The sequence below is a fragment of the Oryx dammah genome, unplaced genomic scaffold (genome assembly GCF_014754425.2).
Source record: "Oryx dammah isolate SB20612 unplaced genomic scaffold, SCBI_Odam_1.1 HiC_scaffold_3, whole genome shotgun sequence".
In the NCBI taxonomy this organism is placed as follows: Eukaryota; Metazoa; Chordata; class Mammalia; order Artiodactyla; family Bovidae; genus Oryx; species Oryx dammah.
In genome coordinates, this window is record NW_024070187.1 from 2687683 (window position 1) to 2699772 (window position 12090).

Below are 12090 nucleotides of genomic sequence, written 5' to 3' on the forward strand. Positions count from 1 at the left end.
TTGTGTTAGAAAGATCCTCTGAAGAAGGAAATGGCAACCAACTCCACTGTTCTTGCTGAGGAAATCCCATGGACAGATGAGCCTGGTGGGCTCCAGTCCATGGGGTTCTTAAAGTATCAGACACGACTTAATGACTGAACAGCAACAACAATATACACCATTGAATTCTTGTGAGAACCAAGTAAACTGATCTTTTAAATAATCCTTGTTATGCTTCAAAATCTGTGTGAAATACAAGAAGCAAAGAAAGTGGTCTGTGCAATGATGACCTTTTCTATGCTCTAAGAGGTATAAGGTGCGATTTTCTCTTTTCTCAACTTGGGTCAGTTCACAGAATTCCAGAATAAGACTCTTGCAAGTAAAACTATTTCTACTCTCCTATATGCAATTAACACTTAAAATTTATCACTGGGGTTTCTTTCTTTCTTTTTTTCTCTTCCAGGATTTCAGTACATAAAACAAGCTCCTCAAGCCCTATGTGACTTTTTTTTTTTTAAAGATATTCTTGTCAGTAATCCATGAAATTAACAAAATGTGTTTTTTTGAAGTAGAGAAACTGAACATCTTTGCCAGAGACAATGCTTCCATAAATCTTTCCTCTTGGATCAAAAAATCATGGTCTAAATAAACAATTGGGCAAAACCAAAGATTCTTAGCAATTTGTGCTAAGAAATTTCAGGCTAGTTTCTATAGCCCATAGCATTATAATTTCAGATAGTTGCACCTCAAATGTATCTTTCTTTCATGTCTCCACATGGGTAGACAGTTTTGCAAATTTAAATTTGCTTCCCAGCACCCAGGTGAAATATAGTTCCAAAATATTATATTTTTTAACATACTCTTACAATCCTGGTTCTGCACAAAGAAATGTGATTATATATCCAAAGGAAAGGAAAAAGTTAAAACCATTGTTTTTAGTAAGTTCATTATTAACATAGAGACTTAAAACTGTCTTCAGTGTTCATGGAATTCTGGATATATTTTGTTCAGAATTTCTTTCGTTTGTTTGATTACATAAAATAGTAACAGCTAATGCTTCATAGTGATAAAAGGTAATTGAATTAATATCAGCTTACTGCTGAGTTACCTCTTGAGAAGAAGAGGAAAAAAGCCTAGAGCATCTTGTTCTTTCAGTGCAAGGATGAGCAGGCAATATTTGCTGGAAATTCCTTGTGTACAGCACAGTGATTTGTTTAGAACAAGGTCTCACATTTTTTAGAATATATTCAGGATATGCTTTTTAAAATGGCCCTCATTTCTTCAGTCATCTTACCTGCCTTCTCAGGTGTTTTGACCACGTTGGAACTTCATATCTGGAGCTTCTGCAATAAAACACTTGTGAACCCACAACAGTATCTATCTCTCCAACTCCCAAGAAAAAAACCAGAAGATTCTCAGCCTTGTTCCTCAGCTCAATGAGTGCATAATCATATAACAACTATACAGCAGAAAAGTGAAAACTTTTGGAGACAGCCTATGTCTTGGTATTTACCTGACTGATTTAAAAAGATTTAATATCTTCTTAATATCTTCTGTTTTTGTTAGGTCCATACCATTTCTGTCCTTTACTGTGCTCATCTTTGCATGAAAATTTCCCTTGGCATCTCTAAGTTTTTGGATTAGATCTGTAGTCTTTCTCATCCTATTGTTTTCCTCTATTTCTTTGCATTAATACTTAGGAAGGCTTTCTTATCTCTCCTTGCTATTTTTTGAAACTCTGCATTCAAATAGATATATCTTTCCTTTTCTCCTTTGCTTTTGGCTTCTCTTCTTTTCAGAGCTATTTGTCCTCAGACAACCATTTTGTCTTCTTGTATTTTTTTTTTTTCCCTTGGTGATGGTCTTGATCACTGCCTCCTGTACAAAGTATGCAGGTCAAGAAGTAACAGAACTAAACATAGAACAACAGACTGCTTCCAAATCAAGAAAGGAATACATCAAGGCTGTATATTGTCACCCTGCTTATTTAACTTAATGCAGAGTACATCATGAAAAATTCCAGGCTGGATGAAACACAAGCTGGAATCAAGATTTTTGGGAGAAACATAAATAACCTCAGATATACAAATGACACCACTCTTATGGCAGAAAGTGAAGAAGAACTAAATAAATAACTTCTTGATGAAAGTGAAAGAGGAGAGTGAAAAAGTTGGCTTAAAACTCAACATTCAGAAAACTAAGATCATGGCACCTAGTCCCATCACTTCATGGCAAATAGATGGGGAAACAGTGGAAACAGTGACAGACTTTACTTTTGGGGGCTCCAAAATCACTGCAGATGGTGACTGCAGCCATGAAATTAAAAGATGCTTGCTCCTTGGAAGAAACGTTATGACCAACCTAGACAGCTTATTAAAAAGCAGAGACATTACCTTGCCAACAAAGGTCCATCTAGTCAAAGCTATGGTTTTTCTAGTAGTCATGTATGGATGTGAGACTTGGGCTATAAAGAAAGCTGAGCACCGAAAAATTGATGCTTTTGAACTGTGATGCTGGAGAAGACTCTTGAGAGTCCCTTGGACTGCAGGGAGATCAAACCAGTCCATCCTAAAGGAAATCAGTCCTGAATATTCATTGGAAGGACTGATGCTGAAGCTGAAACTCCAATACTTTGGCCACCTGATGCAAAGAACTGACTTATTGGAAAAGACCCTGATGCTGGGAAAGGTTGAAGGTGGGAGAAGGGGACGACTGAGGATGAGATGGTTGGATGGCATCACAGAGTCAATGGGATGAGTTTGAGTTAACTCCAGTGGTTAGTGATGGACAGGGAGGCCTGGCGTGGTGCTATCCATGGGGTCAGAAAGAGTTGGACATGACTGAGTGACTGAACTGAACTGAACTGAACAAGAGGTCAAAAACCAAGCCATAGATAAATTAAATATAAGTTGTTCAAGTTTGCAAAACTAGTACTTGGCAAAGCTGGAATTTGAGGCCATAACCTCTGGCTCCAGAGACCGTGCACTCAAACGTGAATTATTCTTGCCTCTCCAACACATTAGTAAGTTTTATGAGATCTTCTCATAAATATTTCTCAATCCTTTTTCCCCATCCCCTACTGTCATACTGATCAAGCACCATCACGTTTCCCATGATCTTCAAACCTTTCTGTCCTCCCTCTAGAGCCATCTAACTCCAGTTACCCATGATCAGACTGCAATTTCTCAAAGATATAATTTTTCCATTTTAGTTCCTAATATAGAAACTCTCCATAGCTTTCCAGGATAAAAGTCAACTTCCCTTGCATTGCCAACTTGGCAGTTTCTGTACCCTCCACTCCCTCTCTGTGTCCCATATAATTCCAGTTTCCTGGATGTTCTATGCTCCTTCAGAACCTCTCCAATTCCATTCTCTTAGACTGAGATCTCCCAACCTCAGCACCATCAACATTTTGGACTGGAAAAGAGCTCTTTGGTACAGAGGCTGTTCTGTGTATTGTAATATGTTTAGCAACATTCCTGACCTCTACACAAATAGATGTCAGTAATAACCCCTACTTTTAACAATGCAAAACTGTCTCTAGACATAGTCAAATGTTCTTGTATGTGTGTGTGTGTGTGTGTGTGTGAAAATCCATCCTATTTAGGACCATTGCCTTGACCTTAAGTATCCTGGCCCATCTATTGGTTCATTTGTACAGTAGTCACTCTGCCAAACTAAGCAGCCAAGATCACTTCTTCGAAAAAACCTTCTCTAATTTTGGACCAAATGTCACAGGTTGGATTCCCCAGGAAGCAGTCTCTGTGAAATCATTACTGAAATTAGAGTCCGACGGCTCACCACTCAAAAGCCAATACTCGAGAGGCAAGGTTGGTGGAAAGTTGGCTTCATTTCAGTGGTTGGCAATGGGGGGCTAGGAGTGGGATAGGGCAGACTTGTATACAAAGGCTGACATCCCCCACCAACAATCAGTGGGAGAGAACTTTTAAAGAGGAGTTTCAGGGGTGTATGGAGGAGGGAAGTGGGCTACATGTAGAAAAGCACAGTCAGCCCTGACCATCACCTTGAAACTGGTCATCAGAGGTGCCCAGGGTCATCTTGATTCTTTAAAGTACAGTTTGTCTTCAGTTCCAGGGTTGGTTTGTTCCCATTTCTTTGGGGCTAACTCTCATCATTGTGGCAGCTTGCAAATATATAGTTTACTTCTTCCACCTGGTGAGCATTTCAGCATCTATAAGACAGATCAATGGATATAGCTCAGAATATTATCTGTAATCCTTGAAGAACTGAAGGTCCTTGACCAGCTGCTGACTAAATCATTGTTATTTAGTCTTGCTGGACTGCTTTCTTTGCTTCTAGATGTTCTCACTTCTCTTATTAAACTTATCCTTTGACTAAAGTTTTTCTATAGACAAAAGGCAAGTGGGTGAAAAGTGGACTCTAGGGTCCTGTTCCAGTTTACAAGTAGTTTATTCCAAAGCACTCTTGGGATAAGCATCTGTGGAGGAAAACAGTCTGAACTCAAATGCCATTTCCAAAAAAATGCCCCTTAACTCCACTGACATCTCTGAAGTTGGGGTGATCTCTCTGAGTTTTCCTCTATTGGAGTCAGGGAGCAGGGCCTTTTAACCTCCAAGTCAAGGGCTACAGCTGTGCAGGAAGGGGCATGACCAACTGTCTTGGCAACTGTCTTTAGTAGAGACAATTTGTTGAACAAGTTGCAAGCTAGGGGCTGAGATTCAGTACAGGTTGGACATCCCCGGGAAGTAAGTTCTTCTGTTCTGAAGGAGGATCAGAGTGGCACAGGAAACATATGCTGCCATTCACTCCTTAGACCCTCATAACTATTAATTAAGAAAAGTTCTGGTGGGGGAGGGGTGTCTTTCCTGAGTGAATTCAAAGAGGAAGGTCAGTGGGAAAGCCATAGCCTCTGCTGGGACTATATATCTCAGGACCAAGCGTGCCTGCATCATCTCCCTCTGGGACCACCATTCGAGATGTCCTCCTCCAAGGCTCGGATCTCTGCTTGTCTCAACCTTGAATGGCCTGTGGTTGTAACAAAAACTATCATTCCAGAGAGGCCTTTGCCATTCTCAGGCTATGGTTAGTTCCAGGTGGCCACCTGCCAATTCAGGAGTCTCAAGAGGTGTGGGTTTAATCCCTGGGTAGAGAAGATCCCCTGGAGTAGGAAATGGAAACTTGCTGCAGTGTTCTTGCCTGGAGAATCCATAGAGAGAGAAAACTTGCCGGCTACAGTCCATGAGGCCTCAGAGAGTCGAACTGACTGAGCACCTGAGCACACGCACATGGGCTGTGTCTGTTGCACTCTCTAGCAAAGCCCAACAAAGAACTAAGCAGAGGGCTTGGGTCAGTGGTCTTAGTGCCAGCCGTGTGCCCTGCCCCCTCTGTGGAGCAGTAGCAAGTGCCCCCAGTGAATCCACAACAGGCAGCATTCTCAGCACCCCAAGACTCTCTGCAGATTCACCATGATTATGTGTTTTCATATTGGTGAATTTGAATTCAGTGAATGTCATGGAGATGGAGATCCTTTCAGTCACAATTCACAGAATACTTAATTAAAAGAGGCTAAAATTCCTGCCTGGAGAATCCCCAAGGACAGAGGAGCCTGGCAGTCTACAGTCCATGGAGCTGCAAGAGGCAGACATGACTGACCAACTAAGCATAGCACAATGCAATGACTATACACATTATTTTATCAGACAAGTAGCCTAGGGGTTAAGTAACCATCAAACCTTGGGGTTAGTTCAGTGGAGAATGGAGAATGTCATGCAGAATGGAGGCTTTTTCATATTTCTCTTGGCTTTTATCCTTTTGTTTGAACCTGCCTGGTAGCTGCTAAAATGCCAGGCTTGGTCGTCCACACATTGGCAACCAAGCAAAAGGCTGATTTCTTTTCTTCTCTTTTTTTTTTTTAAAAATTAATTAATTAATTTATTTTTTATTTTACTTTAAAATTTTGTATTGGTTTTGCCATACATTGACATGAATCCACCACGAGTGTACATGCGTTCCCAAACATGAACTCCCCTCCCACCCGCCTCCCAACAACATCTCTCTGGGTCATCCCCGTGCACCAGCCCCAAGCATGCCGTATCCTGCATCGGACATAGACTGGCGATTCGACTCTCACATGATATTATACATGTTTCAATGCCACTCTCCCAAATCATCTCACCCTCTCCCTCTCCCTCTGAGTCCAAAAGTCCGCTATACACATCTGTGTCTTTTTTGTTGTCTTGCATACAGGGTCATCATTGCCATCTTTCTAAATTCCATATATATGTGTTAGTATACTGTATTGGTGTTTTTCTTTCTGGCTTACTTCACTCTGTATAATCGGCTCCAGTTTCATCCATCTCATCAAAACTGATTCAAATGTATTCTTTTTAACGCTGAGTAATACTCCATTGTGTATATGTACCACAGCTTTCTTATCCATTCATCTGCTGATGGACATCTAGGTTGTTTCCACGTCCTGGCTATTATCAACAGTGCTGCGATGAACATTGGGGTACATGTGTCTCTTTCAATTCTGGTTTCCTCAGTGTGTATGCCCAGCAGTGGGATTGCTGGGTCATAAGGCAGTTCTATTTGCAATTTTTTAAGGAATCTCCACACTGTTCTCCATAGTGGCTGTACTAGTTTGCATTCCCACCAACAGTGTAGGAGGGTTCCATTTTCTCCACACCCTCTCCAGCATTTATTGCTTATAGACTTTTGGATTGCAGACATTCTGACTGGTGTGAAGTGGTACCTCATTGTAGTTTTGATTTGCATTTCTCTAATAATGAGTGATGTTGAACATCTTTTCATGTGTTTGTTAGTCATCCGTATGTCTTCTTTGGAGAAATGTCTATTTAGTTCTTTGGCCCATTTTTTGATTGGGTCGTTTATTTTTCTGGAATTGAGCTGCAGGAGTTGCTTGTATATTTTCGAGATTAGTCGTTTGTCAGTTGCTTCATTTGCTATTATTTTCTCCCATTCGAAAGGGTGTCTTTTCACTTTGCTTATAGTTTCCTTTGTTGTGCAGAAGCTTTTAATTTTAATTAGATCCCATTTGTTTATTTTTGCTTTTATTTCCAGAATTCTGGGAGGTGGATCATAGAGGATCCTGCTGTGGTTTATGTCGGAGAGGGTTTGCCTATGTTCTCCTCTAGGAGTTTTATAGTTTCTGGTCTTACATTTAGATCTTTAATCCATTTTGAGTTTATCTTTGTGTGTGGTGTTAGAAAGTGATCTAGTTTCATTCTTTTACAAGTGGTTGACCAGTTTTCCCAGCACCACTTGTTAAAGAGATTGTCTTTACTCCATTGTATATTCTTGCCTCCTTTGTCAAAGATAAGGTGTCCATAGGTGTGTGGATTTATCGCTGGGCTTTCTATTTTGTTCCATTGATCTATACTTCTGTCTTTGTGCCAATACCATACTGTCTTGATGACTGTGGCTTTGTTTGATTCCTCCAGTTCCATTCTTCTTTCTTAAGATTGCTTTGGCTATTCGAGGTTTTTTGTATTTCCATACAAATCTTGAAATTATTTGTTCTAGTTCTGTGAAAAATATCACTGGTAGCTTGATAGGGATTGCATTGAATTTGTAAATTGCTTTGGGTAGTATACTCATTTCCACTATATTGATTCTTCCGATCCATGAACAAGGTATATTTCTCCATCTATTAGTGTCCTCTTTGATTTCTTTCATCAGTGTTTTATAGTTTTCTATATATAGGTCTTTAGTTTCTTTAGGTAGATATATTCCTAAGTATTTTATTCTTTTCATTGCAATGGTGAATGGAATTGTTTCCTTAATTTCTCTTTCTACTTTCTCATTATTAGTGTATAGGAATGCAAGGGATTTCTGTGTGTTGATTTTATATCCTGCCACTTTACTATATTCATTAATTAGCTCTAGTAATTTTCTGGTAGAGTCTTTCGGGTTTTCTATGTAGAAGATCATGTCATCTGTAAACAGTGAGAGTTTTACTTCTTCTTTTCCAATTTGGATTCCTTTTATTTCTTTTTCTGCTCTGATTGCTCTGGCCAAAACTTCCAGAACTATGTTGAATAGTAGCAGCTGAAAGTGGGCACCCTTGTCTTGTTCCTGACTTTAGGGGAAATGCTTTCAATTTTTCACCATTGAGGATAATGTTTGCTGTGGGTTTGTCATATATAGCTTTTATTATGTTGAGGTATGTTCCTTCTATTCCTGCCTTCTGGAGAGTTTTTATCATAAATGGATGTTGAATTTTGTCAAAGGCCTTCTCTGCATCTATTGAGATAATCATATGGCTTTAATTTTTCAATTTGATAATATGGTGAATTACATTGATTGATTTGCGGATATTGAAGAATCCTTGTATCCCTGGGATAAAGCCCACTTGGTCATGGTGTATGATCTTTTTAATGTGTTGTTGGATTCTGATTGCTAGAATTTGTTGAGGATTTTTGCATCTATGTTCATCAGTGATATTGGCCTGTAGTTTTCTTTTTGTGTAGTATCTTTGTCAGGTTTTGGTATTAGGGTGATGGTGGCCTCATAGAATGAGTTTGGAAGTTTACCTTCCTTGCAATTTTCTGGAAGACTTTCTGTAGGATAGGTGTTAGCTCTTCTCTAAATTTTTGGTAGAATTCAGCTGTGAAGCCGTCTGGACCTGGGCTTTTGTTTGCTGGGAAGATTTCTGACTACAGTTTCAATTTCCGTGCTTGTGATGGGTCTGTTAAGATTTTCTATTTCTTCCTGGTTCAGTTTTGGAAAATTGTACTTTTCTAAGAATTTGTCCATTTCTTCCACGTTGTCCATTTTATTGGCATATAATTGCTGATAGTAGTCTCTTATGATCCTTTGTATTTCTGTGTTGTCTGTTGTGATCTCTCCATTTTCATTTCTAATTTTATTGATTTGATTTTTCTCTCTTTGTTTCTTGATAAGTCTGGCTAATGGTTTGTCAATTTTATTTATCCTTTCAAAGAACCAGCTTTTGGCTTTGTTGATTTTTGCTATGGTCTCTTTTGTTTCTTTTGCATTTATTTCTGCCCTAATTTTTAAGATTTCTTTCCTTCTGCTAACTCTGGGGTTCTCCATTTCTTCCTTTTTAGTTGCTTTAGGTGTAGAGTTAGGTTATTTATTTGACTTTTTTCTTGTTTCTTGAGGTATGCCTGTATTACTATAAATTTTCCTCTTAGCACTGCTTTTATAGTGTCCCACAGGTTTTGGGTTGTTGTGTTTTCATTTTCATTCGTTTCTATGCATATTTTGATTTCTTTTTTGATTTCTTCTGTGATTTGTTGGTTATTCAGAAGCGTGTTGTTCAGCCTCCATATGTTGGAATTTTTGATAATTTTTCTCCTGTAATTGAGATCTAATCTTAATGCATTATGGTCAGAAAAGATGCTTGGAATGATTTCGATTTTTTTGAGTTCATCAAGGTTATATTTATGGCTCAGGATGTGATCTATCCTGGAGAAGGTTCCATGAGCACTTGAGAAAAAGGTGAAATTCATTGTTTTGGGTGAAATGTCCTATAGATATCAATTAGGTCTAACTGGTCTAATGTATCATTTAACCTTTGCGTTTCTTTGTTAATTTTCTGTTTAGTTGATCTGTCCATAGGTGTGAGTGGGGTATTAAAGTCTCCCACTATTATTGTGTTGTTGTTAATTTCCCCTTTCATACTTGTTAGCGCTTTTCCTACATATTGCGGTGCTCCTATATTGGGTGCATATGTATTTATAATTGTTATACCTTCTTCTTGGATTGATCTTTTGATCATTATGTAGTGGCCTTCTTTGTCTCTTTTCACAGCCTTTGTTTTAAAGTCTATTTTATCGGATATGAGTATTGCCACTCCTGCTTTCTTTTGGTTTCTATTTGCGTGGAATATCTTTTTCCAACCCTTCACTTTCAGTCTGTATGTGTCCCTTGTTTTGAGGTGGGTCTCTTGTAAGCAGCATATAGAGGGGTCTTGTTTTTGTATCCATTCGGCCAGTCTTTGCCTTTTGGTTGAAGCATTCAATCCATTTACATTTAAGGTAATTATTGATAAGTATTATCCCATTACCATTTACTTTATTATTTTGGATTCGGGTTTATACTCCCTTTTTGTGTTTCCTGTCTAGAGAATATCCTTTAGAATTTGTTGGAGAGCTGGTTTGGTGGTGCTGTATTCTCTCAGCTTTTGCTTGTCTGTAAAGCTTTTGATTTCTCCTTCGTATTTGAATGAGATCTTTGCTGGGTACAGTAATCTGGGCTGTAGGTTATTTTCTTTCATCACTTTAAGTATGTTTTGCCATTCCCTCCTGGCCTGAAGAGTTTCTATTGAGAGATCAGCTGTTATCCTTATGGGAATCCCCTTGTGTGTTATTTGTTGTTTTTCCCTTGCTGCTTTTAATATTTGTTCTTTGTGTTTGATCTTTGTTAATTTGATTAATATGTGTCTTGGTGTGTTTTGCCTTGGGTTTATCCTATTTGGAACTCTCTAGGTTTCTCTGACTTGGGTGATTATTTCCTTCCCCATTTTAGGGAAGTTTTCAACTATTATCTCCTCAAGGATTTTCTCATGGTCTTTCTTTTTGACTTCTTCTTCTGGGACTCCTGTAATTCAAATGTTGGAGCGTTTCATATTGTCCTGGAGGTCTCTGAGATTGTCCTCATTTCTTTTAATTCGTTTTTCTTTTTTCCTCTCTGATTCATTTATTTCTACCATTCTATCTTCTATTTCACTAATCCTATCTTCTGCCTCCGTTATTCTACTATTTGACGCTTCCAGAGCGTTTCTGATCTCATTTATTGCGTTATTCATTGTATATTGACTCTTTTTTATTTCTTCTAGGTCCTTGTTAAACCTTTCTTGCATCTTCTCAATCCTTGTCTCTAGGCTATTTATCTGTGATTCCAATTTGATTTCAAGATTTTGGATCATTTTCACTATCAATATTCAGAATTCTTTCTCAGGTAGATTCCCTATCTCTTCCTCTTTGGTTTGGTTTGGTGGGCATTTCTCCTGTTCCTTTACCTGCTGATTATTCCTCTGTCTCTTCATCTTGGTTATATTGCTGCGTTTGGGATGGCCTTTTAATATTCTGGTAATGTGTGTAGTTCTCTTTATTGTGGAGCTTCCTCACTGTGGGTGGGGTTGTATCAGTGGCTTTTCAAGGTTTCCTGGTTAGGGAGGCTTGTGTTGGAGGTCTGGTGGGTGGAGCTGGGTTTCTTCTCTCTGGAGTGCAGTGGAGTGACCAGTAATGGGTTATGAGACGTCAAAAGTTTTGGAGTAACTTTGAGCTGCCTGTATATTGAAGCTCAGGGGTGTGTTCCTGTGTTGCTGGAGAATTTGCGTGGTATGTCTTGCTCTGGAACTTGTTGGCCCTTGGGTGGAGCTTGGTTTCAGTGTAGGTATGGAGGCGTTTGATGAGCTCCTATTGCTTTATGTTCCTTGAATTCAGGAGTTCTCTGATGTTCTCAAGCTTTGGACTTAAGCCTCCTGCTTCTGGTTTTTGGTTTTATTTTTACAGTGGTCTAGATTTCTCTAGACTTCTCTCTAGACTTCTTCATCTATACAGCACTGATGATAAAACATCTAGGTTAGAGATGAAAAGTTTCTCCACATTGAGGGACACCCAGAGAGGTTCACTGAGTTACATGGAGAAGAGAAGAGGGAGGGGGTAGTTAGAGGTGACTGGAATGAGATGCGGTGAGATCAGAAGTGGAGAGAGCAAGCTAGTCAATCGTCACTTCCTTATGTGCGCTCCATAGACTGGACCGCTCAGAGGTATTCACGGAGTTATACAGGGAAGAGGAGAGGGAGGAAGTAGACAGAGGTGGCCAGGAGGATAAGAGAGAGGAATGAAGTGGAGAGAGACAAATCCAGCCAGTAATCAGTTCCTTAGGTGTTCTGCACTGTCTGGAACACACAGAGATTCACAGAGTTGGATATAGAAGAGACGGGCGGGGGGTGGGGAAGAGACAAAGGCCACCTGGTGGAGAAAAAGGAGAGTCCAAAGGAGGAGAGAGTGGTCAAGCCAGTAATCTTGTTGTCAGGTAAAATTGGGTAGTGAAGTTTGGGTTTTGAAATATACAAAATTGACAACAAAAAACAAAAAGCAAAGATTAAAAATCTAGAGTAGAGGTTGGATTTTC